Source organism: Schistocerca americana, chromosome 9 (genome assembly GCF_021461395.2).
Source record: "Schistocerca americana isolate TAMUIC-IGC-003095 chromosome 9, iqSchAmer2.1, whole genome shotgun sequence".
Lineage (NCBI taxonomy): Eukaryota > Metazoa > Arthropoda > Insecta > Orthoptera > Acrididae > Schistocerca > Schistocerca americana.
Window position 1 is genome coordinate 42,468,708 of NC_060127.1, and position 16,970 is coordinate 42,485,677.

Here is a 16,970-nt window from a genome sequence, read left to right on the forward strand (position 1 = left end):
TCGTAAGGTCCAGGGGCCATCATGAACCGCAATGGCGTCAGTGTAATTATTGTCTTTTAATGGATTTAATGCGTCATTACGGTTCGTCTTATGATGTTGCGAGGTGCCGGGGCTAGCAGTGTATTTAACACTAAATTCTTCTAGAATCTACATATGTAAATGATGCTCTAACCCCCCCCCCCCCCCTTCCGCCCCCTACTCTAACTCCGACTTTTGCTGTTGCACAAGGATTAAAAAAAAAAAAACACGAACTGACTCTAATCAACACTGCCAGTGGAGTAGAAGAGAGTTTGGCACCTGCAATAATTTAATTTGATAAATAAGTTAAATAAACGAAGGTTTCATTAACATAGTGAGGAATGATAGGGTTGCTCTACCGATTAACAGAATGAAAGTTCTGTCCAAAATAACAATATGATTTATTAAGACTAAACACAAAATAATAAACAAAAACACATGAAACATTTACAATACATCAAATTGGCTCAAATTGGATACTCAAACAAACGCTGTGAATGTGAAGTTGTCCCTAAACTAGATTGTGAGGATTATGACGAAGTGGTATGTGGAGCCAATTCCTTGCAACTCAAATCTTAAGAGAAAACACATAGCCAACCCAACATTAATAGCTGCTATCTAAGACAGAACAAAGTTAGAAAAAGACGAACAGGCGCGCTCTGCTGAGCTCTGATTATCACCTAGGAAAATCCCTGTCTGCCGGTGCTGCGGACATACCTTACCAATCTGTCTTCTTAACTGCAAGAACACGATTTGGCGTACTGGAGGCGATGGCTGGTTGCTTCGACATCCTCGACCGAAAGGCGAGAGACGACTACCTAGAGCACCCGTACAGGCCGAACACACAACATTCCCGCCCCCACGACAGTGGCCGTGGTTAAACGTTCCAATCAGCAACTCGAAAACCGGCGGAAAATTCCACTCTATTGCCGGAGCACTACCATTCCACCAATGGAGATTCTTGGCGCCCATTTCTGCGCTGATTTTGCTACGTCACGGAGCTATGCCCTGAGCAAGCCAATCACAGTTACTATTTTGCAGAAAGCGCGGGAATTTTCCCGCCACAACTGCCTGGGTACACAAGTCATTCCCACGCCTCGCTGGTAGCCCGCCAGGAAGTGTTTTCGCTAAGTTTCTGCGAAGTAACGGAACCTCTAGCCCAGCCGCTACTTCAGACCCCTCCGGGCGTGTCTTTTGACAATGTCGGCGTCTGCAAAGCATTCACTCGATTTCCTCACACCCGTCGGCTTAACCCCTTCCAGACCAGCAGAGCCCGCCTGTCACCGGACCACCCGGGTGACGAGAGACGCTGCGTGGGAATTCCGCGTGTGAAGGAATAGCGACTTTTCACTGCATGCAATTAGAGAGGAAAATCGTAAGATAGAAATATGAGAGGGGGCTCATGCCGCATCTCATAGCCCCTACGCCATTTTAGATTGTAACTGGTGAGCGGTTGGCTCACTTAGGAGCAAGGTAGTGAGTCAATCGTCCAAGAACAATCTCACAAACTGGCTGCACATGCAGCACTCTATAAAGAAAATCACTGCAACTGAAAAATGCAGCTCATAGAGGGAGGATTATTTATGATGTAGCCAACTTCATCGTCTTAATATGGAACACTAACACTAACATCACACATCCATACCCAGGGAGCCGCTTCCAAACACCGATTCACACAGACATTCACTCTCTAAATATGGCCTGGGCATGTGAGCCAAATATGGAGCAATTTATTCTTTACAATCAGAGTTGGAGTGCTCCGTAATTAAATGCCCAAGAGTTACAACAATTTTAATCATTAAACTAACCTGAACTCACTCACACATGATACTATTTAGGTTAACATTCTCTTTGTGAGCTTTCAGAATCTAATTACAACCTCCGATTCATTCTGTCTCCCTGCAGCAAGAATAACCTTTACAAAATGTTCCCTGAACTGATGGTCCATTCACAATGACAGTGGTGGTATCTGCTTCAGTTTATGGGGACTTCAAGCACACTGTTTGCATACACACAACAATAAATACAAAATACAAAAAAAACATGGTGTGGAGAACAATACAGTAATTTGTAATAAGAATTACAGTGTAAAACACAAACACATACAAGGTATAACATACATTACAAAAACAACACTAGAGAAAGAAATTTAAGAAAAAAAACAAGGTTAATGGGGCATCAAGCTGTGCGTGCACATTGTACAAAGTTCATGACTGTGCTGAGAATGAGGCACTAAATCACATAGTTAGAAATATTCGAAGCACTTCACAAATTCCACAGTACTGACATCACATAGGGCTAAACGTCGGGCGTTGTTGCTACGTTGTTGCAACGGCAATAGGGTGTGCTGGAGCATCTGCATAACTCTGTTGAGATTGCACCAAGACCCACGCATATGATCACGGCAGTACGGTAGGAAGACACAGTGATAGGCTCTCCTCACGTCGATTCATTGTCTCTGAGGTCTACTTGTTGGGATACATCACTAGTCTAGGTCTCTTCTCTCGATGGACAGTACTTTAGGTTTCCCAATATTGCAGTTCGACGAGGGAGGATGGCATGTGGAGTGACTCCACAAGTGTGTGAGGTCATCCATACAGGATCGAACTAGGAGCGATGATTGCTAAAACTGCTCTCTAATAGAGAGGAGAAGTTAGAAATGAGACCATACATTTGTTAGTGTGGCACGATACTGCTTTGTGTATGCAGATCGGCCAATGGTAGTGAGTTGTAAAAACCCAAACAGGTGAGTATATAGCGTCCCTTTCTGTCCTGAGGCACATGAGGCGCAGGTTCTGACACAATATGTGATCTTCTTCGTGTACTCACAACAACGTGGTCTGCCGCAGGGAATCCCTCCAAACGGCTGCCGCGTCCGGAGAGCTAGCAGGCTGTCGCGTGTGGGTCGCATGTCAGTGTCAACGGGCAGCCTCACTTTCGCTTGTGGCCCGGCGAGGATCCCGCCTAATCCCTCAGGTATACGGCCCGGTAATTGTCAGCTTGCAGGATCGGACGCTCGCCTTCTTGCAGGTAGCCGAAGACCTCTTGTTTTTGCGCTGGCTGGCCTCTGCATTGCCACGATACCCGTCATCTGCACAGTTCTGACAAAAATCTTATACCTAACTTTTTCCCATGACATTCTATGTTATAATAAATTTACATAATGACACATTGATGGTCTGTCATATCAGACACTTTTATTTTACTTTTATAGTTATTAATCTATGGCTATCATTATAACAAAATCTTGGTGTATCAAATTTAGACATGGAAATAATTTATCTTGATATTTGTGTAGAGACCGGTCTCACTACTGTACATGGTGTGTGACGCTACACTGGATGAACAGCTAAACGTGCGGGCCCGCACTAATATTACTATTAATTATATAGATCAAGAATTAACTACCATTTGCCAACGATCTACATTCTATGTCTTTTAATTAAATTATGTTGTTATGCAGGTCTAAGTTTTACTGTGCTATAAAGAACATGCAACTATGCTACTTTCGCTCGCCCGTCGTCCCTCCATCTCGGGTCTGTGGTTTGGTGACCTGAAAAATAGCATCTCAACAGGCGCGCGCCAAACACTTGTGGTAGAAAACCGCCACAATATTAAGGATCTAGTTATTGTAAAATCCTAAAGTTTAATTTATCCTAGTTTATGGTACTCTCTCTATTATTATTATTTTTTTTTTACCTTATACAACACTCTTACATAATTCCTGTCACGCCGAGATGTCTCGCTGCTCGCCGCTATTGACGACAGTGATGTGCGCGCCGTACGACATGGCCTCCGAGTTCTCACTACGCCTCACTGAAACTCCAGAGACTGGGTTAGCCATGGCTATACAAGACAATAAATTTATAGTTGCAACTTCTTTTTCTATGTTATGCAGTATTCGCGATCAAAGCGCCCCTTTCCAGAGGCAATGTAACATGACCAAGCCAGGACCGGTTCCTGTTGAGGATTCAATCGCCCAACACACGCCAGCTACAGAGTATGTCACGAATCTTCAAGTATAATTCCTTGGTTATTCATCTGTGATAGTCACGAGCAGCACGATAAATCCCCAACCAGCACATTGGCATGGTAGGCTTTATGCCCGCATTTATACCGTCTAGGGCACCATTGGAGTCAAACGCTCACAGGTTCACGCCGACTTGCAAGGCAACGATGCTGGCGCAGCTCTGCAAAAACTATACTGCCCATATTCTTCCTCGAAATCACGCAATATACCACAATCTCGCAGTGCACTGACGCGTGCCTGCAAGCATTGGTATGAACGTCTCACGAACTGGTTGTGGCCGCTATGGAGCGTATCACGACTTCTCAGAATGCTTCTAAGAGCACGTTCTTGTATGCGCCCGTTTGTGCGACATCTCGTCACTCATCATTATCCCTTAACATGGACACCAGACAGGAAAGGACTAAAACATTGCTCATGGAAAGGTAGTGCCTCTTATCCCATCGACAGTGGAGATCGCGAACATAAACCAAAAAAAAGTTAGCAGCGGTAAATTATTATGCGAGACGACGCAGCGTGTTAATACTTTAACAATCTTAATCTATTAATGCTACGATTATTGTTCCCCGAAGAAAGGTTCATATATTTGCCTATTCTGCTATGTACACCACTTAAACTACTATTATTCCACGAACTTCTTTGTGTGAGAGGTGTGGTGGAGTTCTATGGACTAGCACCAATCCCTTGTCTGACTCCCCCTCCTCTGACGTGCATTAGGATTTGCAGGTCTAATTTGAATCTCCTGGTTCTCCTGTTGTCCTTGGTTTCGCTCTCTCCAATTACGGTCGCTTTGCCGTTCGTTATTCCTCCTATCCCAGATTCCTTGTCTAGATTGACCCTGCTCCCTGACGTTCTGGTTTCCGTGTCTTTGGTTTCCATAACCTTGAATAGCGTAACCTTGACTTCCGTAACCCTGGTTTCCTAACTGACCAGTGCGATTATGCGATCTGTTGTCTTCCCTTCCTGGCCCGTGGCATTTGTTACTTTGCCCCTTCTTCCTGTCCTTTGCGTCTTGTTTATCAAAGGCTACTTCGAGTTCGCGCAATAGACTCTTGAATGCTTCTATGTCAGATCCACACTTCCCGACAAGTGTCTGTTGGTACCTAACTGGCAATTTGGAAAAGCAAAATTTAATGATTTCTCCGTTGCTATATGGACTATCTAAAAATTGATTCTTCTTGAGTAAATCATCAAGAAATTTGGTTGCTCTCCTATGCCCGGACACTTCCAGTTCAGGACAAAATATTATTTCCTCTTTAATCCTGTCTTGCGTTTCCTTTGACCAGTAGGTCTGCAGGAATGCACCAACAAATTCCTGATAAGTCTGACACGTCGCTGCCACACCCCGCATCTTTTCCGCGGCTTGGCCTTCGATGTGTCCACACATGAATTCTAATTTTGCCTGGGTTGGCCATGACGACGGTAATGAATTTGTAAACTGCATCACCCAGCTCTTCGGATGCATCGACCCTCCATTATCTTTGAACTTCTGGAATTTTAGTATCGATAGGAAGTGATTCTGATCAAAATCCTGTCCGATCCTCGCACTGGTGTTGTCACTCGTTTCAGATACTTGCACGTCTGTTGAGTGTCCTGATCTGTCTTGCTGATAACTGTGATGTGCTACATCTGTATCACAGTGGAAGTGGCACTCCGAATTCACTCTCCTAAGTGGGCTACAATTACTGGAGCTATTACTAGGTGTTTCTGAGTGTGCCTTGTTAGTTCTGCACTCTGTCACTGGGCTAGAGCACGGCGGGCTTTTCCTCGGAGACACAATTCTGTGTACTCCATCATTGGTATCCGAACGCGCAGTGCTCGTGTGCCCGTTTCGCTCTACTTTTGCTATCCGACCCTCTACTTCTTTCATTCGTTTCGTGATGTTCGTAACCGCAATATTACCTTGAGTTTTTAAGAACGCTAGGGATTTTGCGTGGGCTTGTGTCGCAAGTCGTAAGCGACCTGCAAGTTGAGAAGTTACTTTTGCGATTTTCATTGCCCCTGTTGCTGCCGTTTTGGCTAGGCCTGCTACTTTTTGTGCTACCATTGACATTTGTTTTGCTTCTCCACATTCTTTCTTTATTGTTAGTAATTCCCCACGAATTTCCCCTATATGCGAAATTATTGCCTCTGTGTCCTTCTTACGCTGTTTCTCATCTTCTTCCTTCTCCTTCTTACGCTGTTTCTCATCTTCTTCCTTCTCCTTCTTGCGTTGTTTCCCATCTTCTTCCTTCTCCTTCTTGCGTTGTTTCTCATCTTCTTCCTTCTCCTTCTTACGCTGTTCGTCAGCTTCTTCTTTCATTGATCGTAGGAAGCTCAGTATTGGGTTAATGTCATCATTTTGATCCTCGTCACACATGGGTGATGTAACTCTGGACACCTGGGCGCTAGAGCTCTGACGTGACCGAGCTGGCCCCTGTCTGCTCTCGTTCGTTTGATTATAAACTTCTGCTACCGTCTCGACCTGTTTGCCTGTCTCTGTTTCATTCTGTAGCTCACTATCATAATCACGGCGGCGACGGTATTCTAAGATCGCGTCCAAATCACCTTCCTCATCAATGACCTTGTCGTCCTGTCGTGCTAAAAATGTGCCCATCTCATCTCCGAGCCTATCCCCGTCACTAAACTGCCCCTTATCCATTATGCAATCCTCTTTTGTTTTAACTTCGCTCGATAATAGTCGTGCCTTACTTCTCGAGATCATTCATGAAAAACAATTTTATCTAAAATGCACAATAAAAATAATCTACTCCATATATTTTTCGACATAGACACAAAATTTCAACAACGCCGTTCCAACGCTGTAATTACATGCACAGAAACTGCACACAAACCCAACAAAGTGTGAAGTGGAACGGACACCACATCAAAGAAACACAAAAAAACGATGAACAAACAAAAAAATATGTACACTGAAAACAAAAACTGTAATCATGCGCCGCTAATAAAAACTAATCGCGGAACTACAAGAAAAAGAACTTGGGTACTAATCATAAAAATAGTAGAGAAAAAAAATTTGAATGTTTCTACTAAGAATACTGTTTGTTAATCAGTGATTCACAGGAAAGATCCGAGGCTAAGTGTCGCCATTTTATGCGAGGTGCCGGGGCTAGCAGTGTATTTAACACTAAATTCTTCTAGAATCTACATATGTAAATGATGCTCTAAGCCCCCCCCCCCTATTCTAACTCCGACTTTTGCTGTTGCACAAGGATTAAAAAAAAACGCAAACTGACTCTAATCAACCCTGCCAGTGGAGTAGAAGAGAGTTTGGCACCTGCAATAATTTAATTTGATAAATAAGTTAAATAAACGAAGGTTTCATTAACATAGTGAGGAATGATAGGGTTGCTCTACCGATTAACAGAATGAAAGTTCTGTCCAAAATAACAATATGATTTATTAAGACTAAACACAAAATAATAAACAAAAACACATGAAACATTTACAATACATCAAATTGGCTCAAATTGGATACTCAAACAAACGCTGTGAATGTGAAGTTGTCCCTAAACTAGATTGTGAGGATTATGACGAAGTGGTATGTGGAGCCAATTCCTTGCAACTCAAATCTTAAGAGAAAACACATAGCCAACCCAACATTAATTGCTGCTACCCAAGACAGAACAAAGTTAGAAAAAGACGAACAGGCGCGCTCTGCTGAGCTCTGATTATCACCTAGGGAAATCCCTATCTGCCGGTGCTGTGGACATACCTTACCAATCTGTCTTCTTAACTGCAAGAACACGATTTGGCGTACCGGAGGCGATGGCTGGTTGCTTCGACGTCCTCGACCGAAAGGCGAGAGACGACTACCTAGAGCACCCGTACAGGCCGAACACACAACATTCCCGCCCCCACGACAGTGGCCGTGGTTAAACGTTCCAATCAGCAACTCGAAAACTGGCGGAAAATTCCACTCTATTGCCGGAGCACTACCATTCCACCAATGGAGATTCTTGGCGCCAATTTCTGCGCTGATTTTGCTACGTCACGGAGCTATGCCCTGAGCAAGCCAATCACAGTTACTATTTTGCAGAAAGCGCGGGAATTTTCCCGCCACAACTGCCTGGGTACACAAGTCATTCCCACGCCTCGCTGGTAGCCCGCCAGGAAGTGTTTTCGCTAAGTTTCTGCGAAGTAACGGAACCTCTAGCCCAGCCGCTACTTCAGACCCCTCCGGGCGTGTCTTTTGACAATGTCGGCGTCTGCAAAGCATTCACTCGACTTCCTCACACCCGTCGGCTTAACCCCTTCCAGATCAGCAGAGCCCGCCTGTCACCGGACCACCCGGGTGACGAGAGACGCTGCGTGGGAAGTCCGCGTGTGAAGGAATAGCGACTTTTCACTGCATGCAATTAGAGAGGAAAATCGTAAGATAGAAATATATCACCTCTCAATGTATATTTTTTTACTATCTTTATACATTGCCTTCTGTACTGTATTGCACTATATTGTATTTAAGTGGTTCTTTCTATGTGTGGTTACGTAGCAGTGACACATAACACAAAAGTTTCTTGTGTCCTTTAGTTTCTCCAGGGCAGTGATACGGGAGGCCATCCGGAAGTCAAGAAACACGGCGTCAACCTTAGATCCGGCACTCGACTCTTCCTGGATCTCCAAAACGTACATAGCGAGCTGTATTTCACAGAACCGGTACTCGAGGGAAACCGTTTAGATTCCTAAAGTGTTATTTCGATACGGAATCACACACGCGTTCCCGGATGTGCGTCCCTGGCGCTGGGGCGTTAGCTGTCTCACCACAGTGGAGCACCTGCTGCTGCGCTGGCGACCCGGCACATAACTCACCACCTCCCTGCCTATTGTGTGGTGCCCGCTCCGACTCCAGCCTGCCAGACCGAGTGCGAACCGCGTAATTGGATTTCACGGCCACTAAAGACTACTCCGTCCCACAACTGGTTTCGTCTTACAACCAACATAAGCCTGGCAGCACGACCGTATTAAAACAAGAATTAATGCCGCGGGGGCAACTCAGTGAAAGTGAGTTGTTAGAGCGCAGTTCGTCTGTTCGTCTGTAGCTACCAGATTCGCTACGTACCAACTGGTATTCATTTCTGAGGTCATCAGTCTTATGACTGGCATCAAAAATGGTTCAAATGGCTCTGAGCACTATGGGACTTAACTTCTGAGGTCATCAGTCCCCTAGAACTTAGAACTACTTAAACCTAACTAACCTAAGGACATCACACACATCCATGCCCGAGGCAGGATTCGAACCTGCGACCGTAGCGGTCGCGCGGTTCCAGACTGTAGCGCCTAGAACCGCTCGGCTACCTCGGCCGGCTGACTGGTATCTTGCGGCTCGACATGCTTTATGCATTTGGGCCAACTCTTCAACTACGTCCTTAGTTATCTGCTTTACGCATGGTGTTTCAACCTGAACCTATTATGATATACACTGAAGAGCCAAAAAAAATTACTCGTACACCTACTTAATGTCGTGTACGGCACCCGCGAGCACACAGAACTGCCGCAACACCAGGTGACATGGACTTGACTAATGTCTGAAATAGTGCTGGAGGAAGCTAAGACCATGACTCTTCCAGAACTGTCCATAAATCCTTACGAGTACGAGGAGGTGGAGGTCTCATCTGAATACCACGTTGCAAGGCATCCCAGATATGCTCAATAATGTTCATGTCTGTGAAGTTTGGTGGGCACCGGAAATGTTTAAACTCAGAAGAGTGTTCCTGGGGTCATTCTCTAGCAATTCTTGACGTGTGGAGTGTCGCATTGTCCTGCTGGAATTGTCCAAGTCTGACGAAATGCACAATGCACATGAACGGACGCAGGTGATGAGACAGGATGGTTACGTACGTGTCACCTGTCAGAGCCGTATCTACACGTATCAGGGGTCGCATATCACTCCAGCTGCACACGCCCCACACCATTACAGAGGCTCTACCAGCTTGAACAATCCTATGCTGACATGCAGGGTCCATGCATCGATGTGGTTGTCTCCATATCTGCACACGTCCATTCACTCAGTACAATTTGTAACGAGACTCGTCCGATGAGATGTTTCCAGCTATCAACAGTCCAGTGTCGCCCAGGCGAGGCGAAAAGCTTTGTGTTGTGCAGTCATCAAGGGTATACGGGTGTGCCTTCGGCTCTGAAAGCCCATATCGATTATGTTTCGTTGAAGGGTTCTCACAATTACACTTGATGATGGCCCAGCACTGAAATCTGCAGCAGTTTACGGAAGGATTGCACTTCTGTCACCTTGAACGATTCTCTTCAATCGCCGTTGGTCCCGTTCTTGCAACATCTTTTTCATACCGCAGCGATGTCGGAAATTTGATGACTCCTGATATTCACGGCACTCTCTTGAAATGGACGTACGGGAAGATCCCCACTTCATCGATACGCTGGAGATACTGTCCCATCGCCCAAGCCCGACTATAACACCGCGTTCAGACTCACTTATGTCTTGATAAACCTGTCATTTTAAATGGTTCAAATGACTCTGAGGTCATCAGTCCCCTAGAACGTAGAACTACTTAAACCTAACTAACCTAAGGACATCACACACATCCACGCCCGAGGCAGGGCTCGAACCTGCGACCGTAGCGGTCACGCAGTTCCGGACTGTAGCGCCTAGAACCGCTCGGCCACCCCGGCCGACCCTGCCATTGTAGCAGCAGTAACCGATCTACAACTGCGTCAGACAACAGGCGTTACCGACCGCAGTGCCGTATTCTGCCTGTTTACTTATCTCCTTATTTGACTACGCATGACTATACCAGTTTCTTTGGCGCTTCAGTTTATCAACTGAAGACATAATGTCTGTATGTGAGTCCGCGATCATTTTGTTTTATTTCCACAAGTCCGCTTTGATCACACAGATTTCTTTATACTTTGTGGCCGGTTTCGGCTTATCGCTATCTTCAGAACGTTAAAATATTCTTATACAAATCATCGTCAACTTAAACATGTGCATGAACATGTTTACGGCGTGTGTAGGGCCAACAGTAAAATTCGGAGGCGGTGGTGTTATGGTGTTGTCGTGTTTTTCATGGAGTGGGCTTGCACCCCTCGTTGTTTTGTGTGACACTATCACAGCACATGCCTACTATGGTACTTCAAGCACCTTCTTGCGTCACAACGTTGAAGAGCAATTCGGGGATGGCGATTGCATCTTTCAACACGATTGAACACCTGTTCATAGTGCACCGCCTGTAGCGGAGTGGTTATACGACAATAATATCCCTGTAATGGACTGGCTTGCACAGAGTCCTGACCTAAATCCTACAGAATGCCTTTGGGGTGTTTTGGATCGCCGACTTAGTGCCAGGCCTCACCGACCAACATCGATACCTCTCCTCAGTGCACCACTCCGTGAAGAATGGGCTGCCACTCCCAAAGAAACCTTCCAGCAACTGGTTAAACGTATGCCTGCGAGAATGAAAAGAGGTTGGACCAACACCATATTGAATTCCAGCGTTACCGATGGAGAGCGCCACGAACTAGGAAGTCATTTTCAGTCAGGTGTCCAGATACTTTTGATCACATAGTGTACATACAGATACAATGAAAACTAAATAGCTCAGTTGATAAATTCATTCCTCGCGAAACGGAATGTTCCAAGTTCGAATCCCGGTCTAGCACCAGTTTTACAGTAACGATCTGCCAGTAAGTTGCAAAACGGAGCACACTCTGTTGTAGAGAGGAATATTCATTTGGTGAACGGTTGTTAAGGTCACCAACTTGTTAGCAACGGCCTGTTTTAAGAAGCAGACCTTCGCGACACATGGCGGCCTAAGCGTCTGTTTGTTCGACAAAAACGGCGCCGGTTCTCCGTTCTTTCAGAAACCAGTTCTAAGCGTGTCGTTCAGGATTGTCCGCTTGAGCAGAAATAGTAACAAACTGCGAATAATGGCGGGGAAGAGTAGCTAACGTTCTTACCGATCAATCGCTTACTGCTCTATATCACAATGGTGTGCAAAACTTAGGCACTAAAGAAACTTTAACCTAATGTATCACTACGAAGTAATGTCCCTTGATGAAATTTGGGCCATACGCAGAAAGTCTGCTACAGTATAGTGCGGAAGGTAACTGAAATAAATGCGCTGTGAGACCAATAGAAATTAGATTTTTATGAAAAGACAACGTGGTTCATGATATTCCGCTAGGCTGGATATGGTTCTCAATAGAGTGTGTGATTACCGCGGACACATGTCCATGGTCTGATACGTGTTTCCAAGCTGGCCACAAACTAGGCAAGATCTTGTGGCGGGGACTTCCATTCCTCCACCAGCTGGATGGTCGTTGGTGCATGAGCGCGTGCTGCAACACGTTTTCCCAAAGCATCCCACATGTGCTCCATGGGATTTCAGTCGGAGCAAGCGCCAGGCCAATCGATTCATCGAACATCCTATCGTTCCAAGAGCTGCTCCACCTACACTGTTCGATGTGGTCACGCATTATCATCTGTAAAAATGAAGTGATGGCTAAATCCGCTCATGAACAGTCGCACATGGGGAAGAGGTGGAGTGTCACACTAACGTTGGCCGGTGATGGTTCAAATGGCTCTGGGCACTATGGGACTCAACATCTGAGGTCATCAGCCCCGTAGAACATAGAACTACTTAAACCTAACTAACCTAAGGACACGTATCTTAGAAGAAAGATTAAGGAAAGGCAAATCTACATTTCTAGCATTTGTAGACTTGGAGAAAGCTTTTGACCATGCTGACTGGAATACTGTCTTTCAAATTCTAAAGGTGGCAGGGGTAAAATACAGGGAGAGAAAGGCTATTTACAATTTGTGCAGAAAGCAGATGGCAGTTATAAGAGTCGAGGGGCATAAAAGGGAAGCAGTGGTTGGGAAGGGAGTGAGACAGGGTTGTAGCCTCTCCCCAATGTTATTCAATCTGTACATTGAGCAAGCAGTACAGGCTCAAATGGCTCTGAGCACTATGAGACTTAACAACTGAGGTCATCAGTCCCCTAGAACTTAGAACTACTTAAACGTAACTAACCTAAGGACATCACACACATCCATGACCGAGGCGGTCTCGCGGTTCCAGCCTGACGTGCCTAGAACCGCACGGCCACACAGGCCAGCAGCAGTAAAGGAAACAAAAGAAAATTCTGAGTAGGAATTAAAATCCATGGAGATGAAATAAATACTTTGAGGTTCGCCGATGACATTGTAATTCTATCAGACACAGCAAAGGACCTGGAAGAGCAGTTGAACGGAATGGACAGTGCCTTGAAAGGAGGATATAAGATGAACATCAATAAAAGATAAACGAGATTGATGGAATGTAGTCGAATTAAGTCGGGTTTTGCTGAGGGAATTATAATAGGTAATGAGACACTTAAAGGAGTAAAGGAGTTTTACTATTTGGGAAGAAAATAACGAATGATAGTCGAAATAGAGACTATATAAAATGTAGACTGGCAATGGCAACGAAAGCGCTTCTAAAGAAGAGAAATTTGTTAACATCGAGTATTTTATGGAGTGTAGCCACGTATGGAAGTGAAATATGGTCGGTAAATAGTTTGGACAAGAAGACAATAGAAGCTTTCGAAATGTGGTGCTACAGAAGAATGCTGAAGATTAGATTGGTAGATCACATAACTAAAGCGGAGGTACTGAATATAATTGGGGAGAAGAGGAGTTTGTAACACAACTTGACAAGAAGAAGGGACGGGTTGGTAGGACATGTTCTGAGGCATCAAGGGATCACAAATTTAGCATTGGAGAGCAGCTTGGAGGGTAAAAATTATACAGAGGGACCAAGAGATGAATACACTAAGCAGATTCAGAAGGATGTAGGTTGCAGTAGGTAGTGGGAGATGAAGAAGCTTGCACAGGATAGAGTAGCATGGAGAGCTGCATCAAATCAGTTTCAGAACTAAAGACCACAACAACAACAACAACCTGCGGACATCACACACATCCATGCCCGAGGCAGGATTCGAACCTGCGACCGTAGCAGCAGCGCCGTTCCAGACTGAAGCGCGTAGAACCACTCGTCCACAGCGGCTGGCTTGACCAGTTACTGTACCGTGTTCAAATATACTGAACAGCAAAAGAAACTGGTCCACCTGCCTACTATCGTGTAGGGCGCCCGTGAGCAGGCACAACTGCCGCAACACAACGTGGCATGGACTCGACTAATGTCTGAAGTAGTGCTGGAGGGAACTGACACCGTAAACCGTGCAGGGCTGTCCATAAATAGATAAGAATACGAGGGGTGGAGATCTCTTCTGAACATCACATTACATGACATCCCACATATGCACTATAATGTTCATGTGCGGGGATTCTGGTGGCCAGTGGAACTGTTTAAACTCAGAATAGTGTTTCTGGAGCCACTCTGTAGCAATTCTGGACGTATGAAGTGTCGCATTGTCCTGCTGGAATTGCCCAAGTCCGTCGGAATGCACAATGGACATGAACGGACGCAGGTGATCAGACAGGATAGTAACGTACGTGTTACCTGTCAGAATTGTGTTTAGACCTATCAGGGGTCCCATATCACTTCAACTGCACACGCCCCACACAATTATAGAGCCCCCACCATGCTGACATGCAGGCTTCAAGGGTTCATGAGGTTATCTCCATACCCGTACACATCCATCTGGTCGATGCAATTTGAAACGAGATTCGACTGACCAGGCAACATGTTTCCAGTCTTCAACAGTCCAATGTCGGTGTTAACAGTACCAGGTGAGGCGTAAAGCTTTGCGTCATGCAGTCAACACTACACCAGTGGGCCTTCAGCTCGGACAGTACTATCGACGATATTTAGTTGTTCGGATGCCCACACTTGTTAATAGCCCAGAATTGAAATCTACAGCAGTTTGCGGAAGGGTTGCGCTTCTGTCACGTTGAACGATTCTCTTCAGTCGTCGTTAGTCCTGTTATTGCAGGATCTTTTTCCGCCTGCAGCGATGTCAAAGATTTAATGTTTTACCGGATTACTGATATTCACGGTACACTCTTGAAATGGTCATACTGGAAAATCCCCACTTCATCGCTACCTCGGAGATGCAGTGTCCCATGTCTCGTGCTCCGACTACATCACCACCTTCAAACTCAAAATCTTGATAATGTGCTATTTTAGCAATAGTAGCCGATCTAACAACTGCGACCACACACGGAATGCGGAAAAACGTCATCCACTAACGTGACACTATTCTTGCTAGTTACGGAAAAGATTACGAAAAATACAAGACAGAAAAGAAAATGACTGCTTCACAACTATCAAGAAGAAGGCTATTTTGTGAACAATATCAGAGAATTGCTTGAAATTAAATAGCTGCTGTCTCTACCATTGCAAATATAAACATCCTACATTTAGTGCAAGACAAAAACACTTTTAACTTGAATATTTTCAAGATTTGAAAACTAACCAACCCCTTGTTGATTGGTGCATTGGTATGAGGAATATTAAAGACTCTAAAAGACTATTTCATAAGACCCCTGTGTTGCACGGGCATCTGCATGCAAGTGATTAATTTATCCTGTGGTTCAAAGATGGGAATGGAACAATTTACTATAAGGAAAGGAAAGTACTCTTTGAACATAAAACTGTTGGAAACAGCGAAAAAAAATTGGTGAATCCTGTACTTAATCTTCATAAACTGTTTACTGTACTTGCATTCAGCGCATATTTATGTATTCACCTATAAGGAAAATTTTTATACAAAATAGACGTAAGGTGTAGTTTGCACATTTAAATATTGGATAAAGTACAAAAATATATCCTTTGTGAATCTAGCACCTATTTCTTTAAAATGTTAATTGTGTTTGCATTTACTGATTATTTATAATAAACATTTTATAATTAAGGTTCACATGTAATTAAAAAAACAATAGGTGACAACGCGGGCGAAAGTTTTTGCTGAGTGGTCGTGACGGAAGGTCATTCAACAAAAGACATGAGGACGACCGCTGCAAAAGCCATTGCAAAGCTGAATGTCACAGCGCAATTCAGGGTGAACTGGAATTCCAGAACCACTGAACGGTGGTGGTAATGGCCGTAAAAGGAAAACCTGGTGCGAAAGCCGTAAAACCTGGACCAATGGAAGAAATGCATTTGGTCAAGTGTGTCTTCCTTTACGTTTTTTTGCAATTCTGGCCGAGTTTACATCCCAAGAATGAAAGAAGACATGGGTTCGGTGATAATTTGAGCAGCCATATAGTGGTTTTCCATGAGTCCCATGCTTACTTTGCAAGGTCGCATTATTGCCAAGTATTATGTGACTGTTTTAGCTGATCAGGTCCACCCCATAGTACAGTATTTATTCCCCAATCATGGTGCTGTGTCCCAAGAAGACAGACCCCGTGTTCACACGATTCACATTGTCCAGGAGTGCTTTCATGATCACGAGGATGAACTATCGCACCTCGGCTGACCGCCATAGTCACCAGATCTATTATTCACCTGTGTGGTCTGCTTGGAGAGACGGTTGTGTGATCGCCATGCTCCTCTGTCATCGTTAACTTTCCACTATTTTCGAGGAACAATGGTATAAGATTTCCTTGGAAACCGTACAGGACCTGTACTTATCCATTCCAAGGCGACTGCAAACTGTTATTAATGGCAACGGTTTTTCTACATCGTATCATGTGGTTTTGGTTTTCCTATATTTTTGTCCACCCTCTCTTTAGGTTGTCTATATCTTCATTCTGGGTAACCAAATGTTCCCATTTCTTCCGCATCTGAAAATGGTGTGGACACTTGTGATTTCCAAGATGACAATCGCCACACTGACAGGTCCGCATACAGACATTCCTCAGTTGATGGACACTGAGACGCCGTATTGCACGTCGACTGTCCAGCAAAGCTGTAAGGTGTCAGGCAAATCCAACACCTTCCATGAAAACCCTGACATGATAAGGAAATCCGGCAGTATGTCACATAGCTCCGAATAAATCCTGACATTA